The sequence below is a fragment of the Meleagris gallopavo genome, chromosome 4 (genome assembly GCF_000146605.3).
Source record: "Meleagris gallopavo isolate NT-WF06-2002-E0010 breed Aviagen turkey brand Nicholas breeding stock chromosome 4, Turkey_5.1, whole genome shotgun sequence".
Lineage (NCBI taxonomy): Eukaryota > Metazoa > Chordata > Aves > Galliformes > Phasianidae > Meleagris > Meleagris gallopavo.
The window spans coordinates 35,047,317-35,063,530 of record NC_015014.2 but is presented as its reverse complement, the minus strand read 5'-3'; the positions used below and the strand labels follow the sequence as shown (position 1 = coordinate 35,063,530).

The window sequence follows — 16,214 nt, the reverse complement described above, 5'->3', positions numbered from 1 at the left end:
CATTATATTCAAAGAACTTCAGAGAAACTACTCATATTTCTCTGTAATGGTGTATGCCAGACATATGCACACATTCATCCTCTCCTCAACACTCACCTCACCAACTCTTGTGCAGTATGAAATATTTTATTGGTGGGAAAACAAACAGCAAAAGGCTAATGCAGATAAATGAGCAAATAAACTTTGTGGATCACTGGGCAGAGTGCAATATTTGCAGATTATATATACTGCATTGAAGTGAGAAAGCAATCACTTTTTACCAAGTTTTTCTGGGTAGATTCAATAGTTTCAGGTTCTGGGTAGAAGCAGAACAGAAGAAATTTTTCATTGGGGAATCTGAATGCTCTTCTTATGTCACCTTCTCAAGTGGAAGTAACTCAAGAAAGTTATTTTGCCATTTCAGGATCTAGGAAAATAGAATTAGATGAGAAAATATCTATTATCAATTATCATAGTCTTAATGGGATCTTTCAATGGCCATCCATAGAGCAGCGTTATTTTTTCCCATGTCTGCATGATCATTTTACTAACTTATTTTATCACATAAAATATGCAACAAGAAATAAATAAGAAATAGAGAAAGAAAGAAAGAAATATAATAAGAATATAATTATGTAAGTGCTACATCTGATGTAAGCTGATATGGCTCTAATATAGTAAATGGAACCACGACAAATTTAAGAGCTGAAGCTCTGATAAATCTTGACAGCATTTCTGGTTAGGAATTTTACATCACTGTCTACAACAGAGTTCCTCAGGGCTTTCTAGGGAAGAAACTACTTAACAGAAGGGCAATCCTTTTGTACTTCACTGAACATACTAATATAATTGATGTTATGCTATAGTGTTTCATTGACATTTGTTATTGACAATATATGCACAGTAAGTGACAAGGATATCAGGGTAAGCATAGAAAGCAGGAGCACTATGTTACTTTAAGACTTTGACTTACAGCTCTCTGAAGAAGCCAAACCATATGTTCTGATGTAGAAAAAAGAAAATGCAAGACTTTTCCAGTTGGGAGATTTTAGACTTGTTTAAGTTGACAGCAAAGAAAACACATTTGAACTGTTTTGCTTCATTTCTAAGATTACTACATGTGGAATTTTTCATCTATTTGAAAAGAGTATGAAGAAATGATATTGTAAGTCAACCTTGACAGTGGTCGGAAGCTTCATGAGCAGTTTCTTATTTATTAGTGATAGCAGTCAAAGAGAAAGTGCATCTTCCGATGTCTTATCAAGTACCACAAATGTTTATATGACCTAAATATGACTGAGTTTTCTGTTTAGAAGTTCATGTTCAGAATTCTAACTTGACCCTTGCTTTCATTTAGATTTCAAATACTTTGCTCTCCTGGAACATGAGATCTAATATTTATGTTGCTTTCCTCAGAAATTAATGTTTGCATTAATTAATATCTGCAGTACTGACTATACATGAAAAATTCTGACTAAGAATTTGTTTTTGTTCTCTTCTCTGGACCACAGGTCCCTCTTAAGAGCTTAGTATACAAAGGCTTCCAAAACAGATCCGAAAGAAGTGAGAGTGGTGAGAAAGATGTAAAAAGTGGCACATTTTTCTTGCTCCCTTAACAGAAACAGTGGATCTCCTACTAAGTACGATGTTTTACCACAGATTCTTGCGTGGTTCTTTACTAGAAGTTCATTTAGGATGAAATCTACAAGTTTTATATATAAATTGATTTGTCGTTGATATCCAGACCCAAAACTACAATTCCTGAGGTGCCCAAACTCATCTATTTAACTCCATTAACTCCTGCATTTTTGCTTTTGCATGTTTGCAAATGTTCTTCAGTCTTCAAGAACAAAGGTATTCTCCACCTGTTTGTGTCCAGCATATACATTGAGGACAACTTCAGGGTGGGCTTCTCAAGAAAAGGCTGGGTAATGAAGTCCTGGTTCTCTTAAATTGAGCCTCTCTAGAGAACACTTCATCCAAGGTGGTTCATCCCATCCTTCAGCAAGTGGAATTAATCATTCCATACTATTGCCTCTCTCTTCTTCTGCTGCTGTAAGGGAATCCTAGGTAACTAGTTTAGATGGCAGAAGACTACAGAAATCATTCTGTAAGTACATTAATCTCTTTGTCTCATCTCCTTCTGTATAAAGGGGCTCTTAACATTTCCTTGTCTCTGATTTGCTGTGAAGGTATAGGCATTGAAATCTCTGAGGTCCTCACATAGTATTTTAATGGAGTAATATAAGCCCTATTAATTAATGCGGTACTAGTTCCGTGATAGCTGCTGGTGTTAGCTCACCTTATGTCAAGTCTTCTAACCAAATAGTGATCTAGGGAAACAGACGTATAATGGGATCTTTTACACATTCTATCTTTCCTTTAGAAGTGCTTTTCCCTGATGTACACCTCTAATTGACTTTTCTCTGACAGGACACAAATGAAATTAATGGCATTCAAGTAATTTCCTGCCCTAATATATTAGACTGTCCTACATAATTACTCTGAAGCACCTTTATTTCAAATGCACAAGGTAATTTATTAAAAGCCCTCCTGTACATCCTTAAAGGTATTCAGGTGCTGCTGAGAACAGCTTTACTTCTTAAATGATGGGAATGCAAATTATCTTTTTTTTGGCCCTCTCAGAGCATCCTTTTTACTACATTAAAACAGACAGAAATCTCCAATGCTGACTCACCTCTATGGTTTCTATTAATTCAAATTTTATATGCATACCTGAATGGTCTTACATTAAAATAATGTCTGCAGTAATAAATATAGTCCACATCAGAATATTACTATTAAAAATAATACCATAATAATTAGAATTACACTTATATCCATGATTAGGAGAAAAGTTTTAAATTGTTAGGCTAAGATCCAGTTACTCAGAAGATTTACTGGTTTTATAACTACTGTTCTGAGTTTTACATACATCTACACAATACAGTGTATGGATACAGGAAGTTAATCTATCGTAGGACCTGGAAATACTGATCCATCTAAGTACACATGAAATAGTCTGTCTTTCTGTGACTTGCAGTCTTACACCAAACCTCAACTGTTAACTCATCAACAATTTTGGAAATACTCAACTAGCTTCCACTAATCAAACAAAGCACTCCATGATAAATTATCTGACAACAGGCATCTTTTTACCACTAACAATATGTAATAATCTCCAAAAAGAAAAAAAAAGTTACTATTTTCATCAGAAATGCAATGAAGAAATCTTGCTCTGAAATATTTCTACCGTTACCCTAACAGGGAGAAAAGAAACACATAACAGGAAGTGATTAAATAAAGCCTAAAGCGAGAAACATTAACCTGGTCAGAAAATTGCTATTTTTCACCACACCCATTTATTCAAATACCACACATTTTATTCAACTACTTTAATAGATGTTAGTCCCTGAATTGGACTTCCTTACGACTTAGGGTTTGTGGAATCACTGAAAGAATAAGCTGGCTCTTGGAGAAATTACTATATTTACTGAATAGAAAAAAAGTTGTGATCTGAACTGAACCTAAGTTAAATCAGCTAGTGATATCCTGATCTTCAAAATAAAATGAGATGGATACAACACTGGTGAAGTTATGTTTTTATAGTCAATCCTTTGTGACATTCAAGCTTTAGGAACTTGTACAACTACAGAACTGTAAATCAAATCTCTGCAATTTTTTTTGAAATATGCCCAAACTAGATTTTAAAATTCTTTTTCCCCATCAAATAAATCAGATACTTTAGCTTACATTCTTCCAAATAATAGCTGGCTTCCAAAGCATTTATTTGTGACGGCTCTTGAAAAGACAAAAAATAAATAAAAAAGAAGATTTCACACAATTTATTTTTATCTTTCACCTCTCCCTGAGGTATTGGGAATAGTTCAACCGAATTGTTTCATTTCACACACATTTCCTCAGGACCAGCCTAGCAATAACAGGGACAGTTGCTGAAATTCTTCTTTGAAAATAACAGTGGAAATAGAACCATTTCACCTCACTGAAGTATTAAAGGCTTTACTGATTCTGGATGCGTACATTAAAAACAAACAAAACCACTGGTTTTTACAAACCCGTAAGAATCATTTTTAAAATCCCAAGCTATTTTTTGCAAGTCTCTTAAGGTTAACGAATTCTTCATTGCTTGGAATTTTAAAACCGCATAGATAACGTCTACATGGTCAAATATTTAAGAGAATAGATGCACTCGCAGTGAATCAGCTGTGAATGAATACAAGTGTATTCTCTGAAAATAAAACACCAGGGAAAAAAAATGAAGAATTATTCAGAAGCTGGTAAGCATGCAGATCTAAAACAAAAAAAGCTACAGAAAGCGATTTTGCCTTTTGCATGTCACATCTTCCAAGAAAGCATAAACAATCATTCAGCAGTTTGTTCTTAAGAAATCTGACATGACTGAAAACACAGGTACAGATTGTACAGACTGCCATTTCCAACTCTTACAAGGATGCAAAAAAAATTGTTTTTCCCATCCTAGAAAAATCAGCCACAACAGGAGGGAGAAGCACCCTGCAGAAAGCAATCTGCAATATATTGAAGACATACCTGTGGTTTATTATCCCTATTTTAAATATCCTTTTCAATTTAAATCTGAGGTATATATATCAAAAAAGCAGTCATTTAGGTCTTGCCTTTACAATGGGGATGTATGGTACTGTGGAAGGAGAAGATCTCATTCAGCAGCAGCTTCAAAGTTTGGGAAGTGTTTGGAGGTTATGGCTGGGAACAGTTTTCCCTGTGGCTAGATTTCAAAAGATAATTCACTTAAGGGCAGCTATTGCTTGGAAAGTCTCACAAGGAGGTAAAGTCAGAAAACCAGAAGCTCTACATATAAATTAGATCCTGGGTCTACGCAAGCACCAAGTCTCCAGTGTTTATATAGCCCACCTTTCCTTTGCAGAAGTGATGACAATTTTAGGAAGTTTGTGTGACAAAATACTTCAAGAGAGCTTTCTTTATGTTTTCTATTCCTTCTTCCTGCCTTGCCAGGTTTTTCCCATTTGAGGTACTATGGAAAATAACAATAATTTCCTCAGTTACGCTGTCCAATAATCTTTACTTACATGATTGAAGAAAAATCATCAGTAGGCTATACAATTTAGAATTTTCCTCTTTTCATCTGCAAACGTATTACTTGCCAGGTCAGGAAAACAGCTCGTACTCTAACATCTCTCTCACACAGGCTGCTATGCTGTTGCCAGAACTCATGACACAAGCTGAATGCAGCCTCAAGAATGCTCAAATGTTAGCTCTCAGCCAGCGGATATATACTATCACCTAGTTTTTGCTATCAGAACTTGCACAGGAAATTGAAGAGTTAATTTGGAAAGAGGGTCAAGGTTTGCACAAGATAGGAGATAGTCTGGAAGGATTTTGTTTGTTGCTTTGTTTTACCACACACAGGGATTCAATAACTGGTATGTAACTGTCATTTTCAGAGAAGTCTCTTTAGTGTTTATTGTTCCTTGATCCAATTCTTCTTTTCATTCCCTTGAAGCTCAATTTTAAACATGTACAGTTTACCCCTCCCTAAGAGGTTTGTTCTCAGCCACAGAGTATGGCAGCTCATCTCAAAGCCTGCCTTCTGTTGTCTGGGAAAAGGGCAGCCTGATATCCAATCTGCACGATCAGGCTTCCTGCTGTGAAGAGGCTCTAGTTGGAATAGACAAGAAAGAACCTTTGAACCTGTTTACTTTGTGCTGAACTTTAGGCTGGACAGGATGAACTCACCCAAGAGTAATTCAGAGCATCCTCACAGTTGCTTTTCATCTTGGGCATCTACTGAAAATGTCAATGCAGTCTGAATTTTCATAAGTAAATAAAATAAAAAACAAACTACCTGTAGAAATTACATATCTCAGGACACAACTAATCCCAGCACTGATTTTCTATGTAGTGGCAACATCAGGTTATGGATTTCTATGACATTTTTTAGTTTTGAAGTAAACGTTTTCAGTCCTCAAACCTGATTTCACAGCAGAGCGTAACTCATTTGTTTTCATCTTAAACATTTTAGATTGACAGGGATCTCCTCTTGGTTTCTTATACCCAGGACTCTCCATCTCACCTGCTTCCTCGGCTGTAATCTCCCAAAGGCACTGATCCAGCCGGTGAAACCCCTAGCCTGCTTCCACCAATGCCTAGCACTGTGCCTGCTGTCTCTCTGGCAGGGTATGTTGCTATTGCTGCTTCTGCCACACAGGCAGCACCTGTGAGGCTGTGAAGAATGAGGCAAGAAGATAGCAGGTGGTGGAAGACTTTCTTGTATGTCAGCCTCCTATTTATTGTTGTAAAGCCACACATGAAATAATGTTCATAAATATCTAATACTGGACATAAGATATAAAGTTGAAATAAGAAAGATTCCACTTGTATATTCACTCAAGATTGTGCCTTTCACAGTGTTTTAACCACACCACTGAAGACTAATAGGGTTACACAAGTGTCACTGATGGCATAATCTGAAGACAACCATACGGAGATGTGTTGGAGGCATAACTAACCTGCAGAGAATCTATTACCAGCAATGAGACGTGGAATGGAAAGAACCCGGATGACTGTCAGATCCTGGGGTGAACATTCTGAGCAGGCTCACAAAATAAAGAAACCAGAGAGAAAACCATATTTGTACTTGTAGGCTGAGCAAATCTGATGTGGAAATCAGTGAACTGTAATCAAACAAGGAACCCTCCAGAGTCCCTTTTCCTTCTGCTTACTCTAGAGAGAGCTGCTTCAGGCAGCTTCCCAAAACTGTAAGTTTCTAAATGAGTCTACTCCACTCAGTGAAAACCATAGTCTACCCTTTGAACGATGTTCTGTGTATTCAATATGGTGTAGCACCCAGTACTTGTGTTTAGAGACTTCCACTTCAGAAGCCTGAATAAGAAACTTGGATTTTTAGCATATATATAGTTTGGTGCATACATAGTTCTTTTTCTTTCACTTTTTCTTTACCTTTTTTCCCCCCCCCCATGCATGCAATAATTAAAAATAGTACTGATTGATTTTGAATTATGAGTATTTTGCAAATAATGGGACTGGCTCACATGTCCTTGATGAAGCCAAATTTTATATCACTGACTATTAACTATCTTATATAAAACATAAATAAAACTATGCTGTCAGATTCTCCATAGCAGGAGGAGTTTTAAACAGCCATTTCTCTATTTTCTTATAATTCATTTTCTCCGGAAACAAAGTAAAGCACTGTATCCTCTTATTATGAAAGATATCTAACTTATTCAGTTATAAAAAAATATACCATTCTTATATGTGCAATGATACTCCAAATGTCCAATGATAATCCAAATTCAAGTTATAATTGTAATGCTATAAAATATACATACATATATATATATTATTGTGAGAACTCGTGTAGTTGTCAGATGTAACTTTGATGTAATATATGTATTGAATTTTCATACAATTACAAGTCGCTGTGATATCTTAATACCAAAACTACTAACATCTTCTCTGCATAACATCACATGCAAGAACGCTCTGGCTTTGTTTATTAATTTGGGTAGACAGAGACAGATTCAGCAAGTACAATGACATTATGCAGGGCAGCACTGCAGCTCCAAGAGGGATTCTAATGTATCTGGACAGAGATATCAATTTCAGATGACTGCAACATGACTGCTATTTTACTATAATGCTGGAACCTCCTCTTTTAGGTCATTATAATGCCACAGTAAATTTGTTCTTTCTATTTATGCAAAAATAACTGCAATAAAGGCAATAATGAATATTCACATACATAAAAACAGACAGCAAATTTAGCCAGACAGCCTGCTGACGTAGTAAGTCAAAATGAGCTATGCTTTTACACATACAGTCTGACACTGCAGGTTGATGATATCCTCTCCCCACCTCCCTAAAGCAGACAGCCTGAGGAAAAATAATTCCTTTTTCAAAGATTTGGGTGGAACAAAGCAGAGGGATTTGCTCCATCAAGGGATAGAGTTATCACAGCTCTGAGCAACAGCTTTTAAGCACTCTACCACTGAACATAATCTAAACAGCTGAACTGTCACAGTGGTTCTCTACCATTCAACAGAAACATTAAAAATGCTCTCGGAAGATCTATATCATTAGTCACTACAGAGAATAAGGCAGAGCCAAATTCTTTGACTATGCTTAAACATGAGACGTACTGAAAGATCCAGACTGCTCAGCACCAAAATACATCTGGGTAGAACCCGAAAATAACTTGTAGAACTTTTATTCTATAGTCTCTCTAACGGCAAAGAGATTTTGAGGAGTCTGGAGTTAAACAACAGTGTTTTGACATAGCGCAATCTTTCTCAATTACCTTTCTTTCATGGACCCTACCTGAATTTTTGCATCTGTCTCTCTTGTACCATTTCCTTCTCAGATTCCCCATCTGAAAAGCAAAATGTATTGTCAATGATGGTGCTATTTCTGCTTTAAAGAATGCAATACACAAGCTTGCTAAGTAAGATGGATTGGATCCAATCTTTGACCCCTGAGGTATGTAGACAAAACTGATCAGCAGTGTTGAACAGAAACGAAAACTGCTTATACCTAAGAAGATAAAATTAGAAATCCCTAGTCAAAAAATTCAGGTGGACTTTAACATGATTTGGAGGAATATTTAGCAAAGATTTGCATGAAGTCCAGAAAGCTCAGTTCTGGAGCTGAATTTCAAATGTATCTGTGAGGTAAAACACAGGTGTTCAGTCTTGTCTCTAGAGATCTTAACAGCATCAGGAAAATTGAAATTTTGCCAATCCAGTGATTTCTCAGAGCTCACTGACACACTAGTTCATTCCATTGAGAACCTGTACCCTTCTGCCAGGGTTGTACAAAGCCTTCTACTTTGCTTTTGCCTTTCAAGCCTCAGTCAGTGAGTGCTGGAACTGTGTGGACACTCCTTCTCTATGCCCTACAGGGATGGAGTTCAAAGGAATGTTACTCTATTCAGATAAGCAGAAGTATGATGTTCCTTTCCTTCTGCTTCCAGCTTTCACATTAAGGAGGTGCAAGCTGGCTTTGAAGACTGAGTGTCCATGCAGCACAGCCAGAGGAACTAGCTGCCTATCCATGAAAGGCCACCAATCTGCCTTCCCTCACACTGCTGCTTCTGTTTGCTTTTCAAAACACTGTTCCTTTGTTAGTGCTGAAAGCATAATATCCAGTGTATGTGCTGTAAGAACAAGAACCTGTCATCAAACACATCAGTCTGCAGCTACAGAGTTAATATATTAAAATATCAACGGAGTATCATTTTAGTGGTGCTCAAATTTCAGAAACAGAATTGCAGAATAACCTGCTTTCTGACTTCCAGAATAGTTAACAGATGATAAAATTTGTCTATGTTTTTAAAAAATTTACCAGCGCAAGATGTGGGCAGCAGGTCAGGGAGGTGATCCTCCCCCCCTCCTCTGCCCTCGTGAGGCCACATCTGAAATGTTGAGTCCAATTCCGGGCTCCCCAGTTCAAATAAGAACTTCTAGACATCGATCAGCAAAGGCCACAAAGATGGTGATGGGCCTAGAGCTTCTCCAGTACAAAAGCTGAGAGACCTGGGGCTGTTCAGAAAAGACTGAGAGGTGATCACAGTTCATAAATATCTATTGGGCAGGAATCAAGTGGATGGGGACAGGCTCTTTCCAGTGGTGTTCAGCTACAAGATGGGGGGCAACAGCCACAAACTGGGACACAGGAAGTTACATAAGAATTAGTTTCAGGGTGATGGAGCACTGGAATAAGCTGCCCCAGAGAGGCTGTGAAGTCTCCTTCTTTTTAGATATTCAAGACTTCCCTGGACACTTTTTTTTGTGACCAACTATAGCACACCTGCTTTAGCAGGAGGGTTGGACTTGATGACCTCCAGAGGCCTTCTAGCATATTTATCCATCCACACTGTTTTAGCTGATTTAACTTTTAATTCAGAAAATAAGGAAAGAGGATTAAAACTATATTACCTGACTACTCAACCTTTCACTTTGAACTACGTAACATCAAAACATTTTTTTCTTATTTATTATAACAATAAATTCATATCACAAATAAGTGTATGAATAGCCAGTTTTGTTTGTTTGTTTGCTTGTTTGTTTGTTTTTCAGTAGATTAACAGCATTGTATGACCTTCTTTGACCAATCTTTTAGATTGGGGAGGGCAGTGGGAGAGAAGCTGGCTTTTTGTACTGTAAGTGTAAAACAAAAAAAAAGACCTTTGGAAACTGGGATCTCTTCACAGTTGCTAACCTGACATACTCAGTTGCTGAAATTAAACCTTTATAGAAAGTGATAGGCTAAGAATATTATAAGATCAATTTTTGGGAAGACATCAAAATTCAGGTATGCAAATAAAAAATAATGAATCTCAGAGTTATTTCAGAGTTAAAACCATTGGACTGTTGTACTAAAATGAAATCTGGTAATATAAATATGGGATAGGAAGATAATGGAAGACATCTACAGTAGTCATCAAAAAACCTCACTGAAATGAGAACAGTTTAATATCTGAGCAGCATATTTCTAATTTAATACTACTTTCTGCATATCCTTCACTAAACATTACATACTGTACTTCAGACATCCTCAAATATTTGCTTGTAATACAAAAAACAAACTATACACATTGGAGAAACTGAATTAATTCAAGACATATTTGATTAAAAACACAGTTATTAATATTGAGTTTCCCATGACTGCAAAGCAGATGTTTTAAATAAGATAATTTAAGTATGAGAAGATATATGTGAGCAAGAAAAACTTTGGAAACACATTTGGAAGGTACTTCTGTTTATACATTGCCATGCTAAGCAACCATCAATGCACTGCAGAATGCTGTATATCATACAAAGTGAAGTAGCCCCATGCAACCCCAAATTAGCATTCATTCAACATTAAAGCACAATTCTACTCTAAATGGAACATACTTTTATTTAACTGAGCTACTACCTGAGTGCATTCAGGGACATGGCTGTAACCCTAGTAACTAAAATAAATGGTTACTTGTTTCAAGTCCTGCTAGCACTTCAAAGTTAATAGAGCTCTAGGAAAGTAAGGTGGTTTCAATTTTGGTTTGCCAGCATTGGCATAAACTAAGTTCTTGTTGCAAAATTAATCATGCATAAACCAAAAACAGCATAGCTTTGTCTGCCAGACTATAGACAAAGCTTTCAAAGATTTGATAAGGTCTAATATTTCTGACAATTACACATCTTTAACAGGCCACTATGAAGAATAAACATGCATGCACATATCATCTCTTAGTAATAAAATCAGAATCACAGTTTGAAATGTAGCACTGAAACATGAAAATGGCAAGCAATTTGAGAATTAAGACTACTCTCACTGCTCATACAGCCCTTTCTCATCCTCTATGTATTTTTGTAAATGTTCTCCACCATTGGATTACTGATGGCATTTCTGACATGAAATTAACTACCAAAGCTTGTTTCATATCTCACCTATCTCTGATAGCTTTTTCAGGGTTTAGTTTATCTAAAAAATGGCTAGGAGCATAACTTCTTCATGTTACTGAAAATGAATTCTTACCAAATTTCAACATTTCCTTCACATTACAACTAGGACCGTTAGTACATGACCTATTTTTTCTGTCTGAAAAGTTGAACAAAATACAATAACACTCCTTCAATTACCTCTTAATTTCTCGTAGGTGTTCTAGTTTGCTAAGATTACATTGCACAGAGTTTATACAAGAAAGTAAAGAGATGTTTTCATCCTGGAAGAAACAAAGCATTTTAAAGTTGGTGACAAGCTGAAGAAATCAGAAAAATCTTAACATCAAATGTTATATATTACGCATTAAAACAGCTGCAACATTAGCAATTACGAAAATAAACAGACTTTAAGAAAAGGCACATTAACAATCATACATCACGTACAATACATATGAAATAATTCAGTGTTCATAAGATCTTATAAGATACTAAATAAAAATGGCAGGCAAAAGAAACCTACCTGGTATTCTGCACTTTAAAAATGGGTGATAATTTAAGGAGAAAGTAATCTAGTTATCTAGCTAGATAACTTCTTCTATGAGACTAAAAAAAGTAAAATTACAATAGCTCAAGCAATCAGTTTTCCAAGACAGTTAAAAAATTATCAGACAACATAAGAAGCAATAAGGCTAATTTATTGAATGATGAATATCTGCTTTATATTCTCCATTTTGATAACAGCAGAAGCTGTACTCCTGCAGATCCTTTGCACACTGATTGATGCTGGGTGGAAAGGTTACAAACAGTGCTCCAACCATGCCTGGCACTAATTGCTGCTCTAGCCAGTAATTTGTACTCGTGCTAGACTCAAGACAAAGTATTGGAAAGCTGACTTTTCTGACTTAGGTACACATATAGTAAAAAATAAATGCATATGCTGGTGTTTTCCTTGGGATCCTGTTAGATTGTGTAGGAGATTCCAGGATCCTGCATAGTTTCTCTGTTTTCAGAATGTCAGGATAAGCTGACACTTTTTGATATGTAGATTTATCCAGCATCATAGCAGCACTTCTTTTTAACTTTGCATCCTGTATCAAGTAGTAGAGAAAGCATCCTCACAACTATTGGCGTAACCCTCACCTACATGAAGCTCACAAAGTTGTACTACATAGTGTTCCAACTATGTTTAGGGCAACTGTGTGCCCTTTTTTGTTCCTCTTCTCTGACAAAGACATCAGGGAACATTTCCTAATGTAAATCCATTGCAGAGCTACAATAATTTGGTAAGGTATGCAGCTAGGCATTTAAATATGTAAAACAATAATATGAATTCTAGATAAGTCTAATAGATGCTTTTTGTAAGTTGAGGTGAAGAATGTAAACATTTTAATATAAAGTTGTTTAAAATATATATTCTATGCTACTTTAACTCACACTACAACAGTGTTTTGAGAAACTTTCTATTTTTAATTAGTATATACCAAAATAACTTCTAAAAGTAATACACTGCATTGTGTTAAGTCCTGCATATTTAGCAATATTTTATTCCAAGTATTCTGATGCAAAAATGTTGCAGAAAACTTCAACTTGTAAAATTAGTGCTTACAAATGCACTTACAAACATTGTGCAGCCAGATTATGACATTTTACATCCTTGAAATCCTAAAATTTGCAGGTTTAAAATTTCTCTGAAAGGAATATTTAGATACCATTCTATAAGCTTGATGCAATGGTTTTGCACAAGAATTATTTTTAAACCACTGCATGAGTGAAACAATAATTTGACAGAGCAATTAAAGTAGTGACTCTTATGAGTAATTCTGGCATGTCAAAAGCAAATTGTTGGCTTATTTTATCCTTTTTTTTTTTAATGATTTGTGATATTAGAATGAATTACATCTGCCCTAGTTTTTCCTTTAGTTATGATTTTTGTCATTCAAATGAATACAGAGCAAGTAAGAATGAAAATCAGTTCTTATTGTTCAATGTAAACTATTTGCAAAACAGTACTGAATAGGAAAGAAACAGAAAAAATATTTTAAAAGAACAATACTAAACACAAGAATTGCAGCCTTAGTAAAAAAATAGTATAAAATTAACTAATATATATTCCATTTTCGTATAATCATTGCATTCTCCATGATGAACATCTGAAAGCAACCAAAATGTAATGACCTTAAAGTTTTAAATTCTGATAAAGATTCCAATTTTTCTTTTCCACTGCTACAGTCAGTTTCATTACAATTAATTTATCTGTTGCCATTTTTCATTCCAGTTATAATTCTTGTCTGTTGTAGTTATAACTCCTGTCACAGAAATGAAAAATTTGAAACCTTTTACAGTTCATTTTTAATATTCAGCACCATATTTGTTGGTAATTCCACCTCCGCATTCATCTAGAGGCACAGTCTCATGAATACACAGGTAAAGGTTCATTGAGCCAGCCAAATGAAATATGGAATATTAACAAGATGAACCTTCCTTTTCCTTTCTGAATGGCATGTTACTACATATCGCTACTAATTCTTATAAATCATGCTGTGATGTATTAAGAAAGAGGGAAAGGAGGAAAACAGTAGAAAACTACAAAATCATTGATGTATTTTTAAGGTAATTCTTAAATGTCTGCAAGTATAATTAAACCACAACATGCACGTATATTTCACTAATTACGTAAGGGATTACCTTAGTGCACTGTATTTTCATGGTACAATGATGTATTCCAGATAACTTTGCTTCCCAAGTTTACATAGGATCCGAAGTCCACAAATTCTAGAGATAGATGTGATCTCTGCGTGTCATTATATACGTACTTCAAGTTTCAGGCTTGAGCCTCATAATGAGCAGAGCTACTTGGCAGCACTAAAAAAGAATACCTGAAAGACATTCCTCACTGCTTTATCAATGACATGTCCACATTCTCAGTCATGGTGGCAAGCAGTTGCTACAGAACCACGTCTCCCGTTTCTTACGTTCTTTGTGAACCTTGCATCTGAAAAAATTACAGGTATCAGCATCATCATTCTTCTCTATTGTTTGTCAACATTTTTAAGAAATTTAGGTCCAAAAGAAAATCAATATAGATATACTAAGAATCTGTCTACCCTGTGCAGTGTCCTTACTTACAATTCCAACATAAAAGCATAATTCCACAAATTCCATCACATGGACAAAAGGCAGCAAGCTCAAGTGACAGACTATGAAGATTTCTTGAAGTGACTTTGAAGTTCCCAAAAAGGGATGGGATTGCTCCTCCTTGCACCACCCTGCAGCCTTACTCTTGCTCTCAGCACTTCGCACAAGCACTTGTGGCAGCAATCACAAGCCAGCAAGTAGCAGAGAGTACCTTGTTAGCCCCACTACATCACAGTGCCTTGAAATGTGTGCCAGCGTGACAAGTGCTAGTAGAAGTCTTCTATGTTGCCAGTAAATTTGCTCAACCACTACATCCTTCAGCTACATGCTTCCTTGCAAAGAAGTCTCTTGCAAGAAGGAGGTCCACTTTGTCAGAGCTTCTTGAGCACTGGAACAGGTTGCCAGAGAGGTTGCAGAGTTTCTTTCTATGGAAATACTCAAAACCTGTCTGGATGCCTACATGTGCGATCTATTGTAGAGTACCTGCCTTAGCAGGGAGGTTGTCCTTGATGACCGCTGGAGGTCCCTTCCAACCCTGCAATTCTGTGATTCTGTAACATGCACGGTCTGACTCCCTAGTTCAGAAATAAATAACAGAAAGGAATAAAGTATAACAAGCAAGCTTCTTTCCAATTCCCTTCCAATATATGTTAATTAGGAGTGATACAAAAAGCAAACACAAGCATCAAAATATTGGTAAATGCAGAAGGTAGGCAGGCTTTGTTACACACCTGCAGCTGCTCTAAACATAAATGTAACTGCCCAAGGACAAACTCTCTTCAGAGCACTTCTGCTTAACTCTCCGTGCAGAGTGGTCAATGCTCAGACAAATGGGCAGCCAGTCAGCATTCAGTTTTCTCCACTTCATTTAACGTGTGGCCTCAGGCTTCCTTTACTGAGCACTGCTCTGAATACAGATTTGAAACGCCAGTGTGATTCATGGACATTTATTCATTTAAACAAACAAGGAATTACATACTGACATCTGGGAAGAACCCAGAGAAGTGTTCCTCATAATTCTAACTCAACTTTTAAAGTGTGAATCTTCAATGAGAACTCAGATGCTTCAAGAGATTTTCCTGTTTTGCTACAACAAAGTTACCTATGGCTCTTAGAAAGAAGCATTCTTTTTAACAAACAAATAAATAAACTTGCATGTTTCTTGCTTCACTGATATCTTCAGCATAACAGGATCTATGCAACTGCATAACATTTGACAACTTTTGAGTCTTAAAATCTATTTTCAATTCATTCTACTACTCCAAAATTTCATAGAAAACAAAAAATGCATAATTTCCACCACAAACTACATTTAATCAATGTTTGTGAATGTTTTAGTATTCAGTATTTTTATTTCCTCCTTAAAGTGCTCTTCTCCATGTTTCATTTGAGACAAAGCCTCAGTGTTACCAATGAGTCAGAGGAGCACTTGCAGTATCTCCACTGCAACATGAACTTTCATGTATATGCAGATGCACCCATTGCACAACTAATTTATCTAACGATTGTCATTTCCCATTCTATCAGCAGTTCATGACCTGTTCAGTTATTTTGCAAAAAGATTTTCTAGTTCCACAAGTGACAGCTGCAAAATGAGAGAAAACAATATTACTCTTTAAAAACAAACAAACAAACAAA

General features: G+C 36.1%; 1 long non-coding RNA gene across 1 annotated transcript; it reads right to left on the bottom strand.

Annotated features, from left to right (window-relative positions):
• Positions 1-8,321: 8,321 nt before the first annotated feature.
• On the bottom strand, positions 8,322-15,371 carry LOC116216620. The gene is made up of 3 exons (XR_004159752.1): positions 14,127-15,371; positions 11,640-11,722; positions 8,322-8,389 (listed from the first exon to the last, which is right to left on the bottom strand). It is a non-coding gene; the product is annotated as an uncharacterized LOC116216620 (long non-coding RNA).
• Positions 15,372-16,214: the final 843 nt, after the last annotated feature.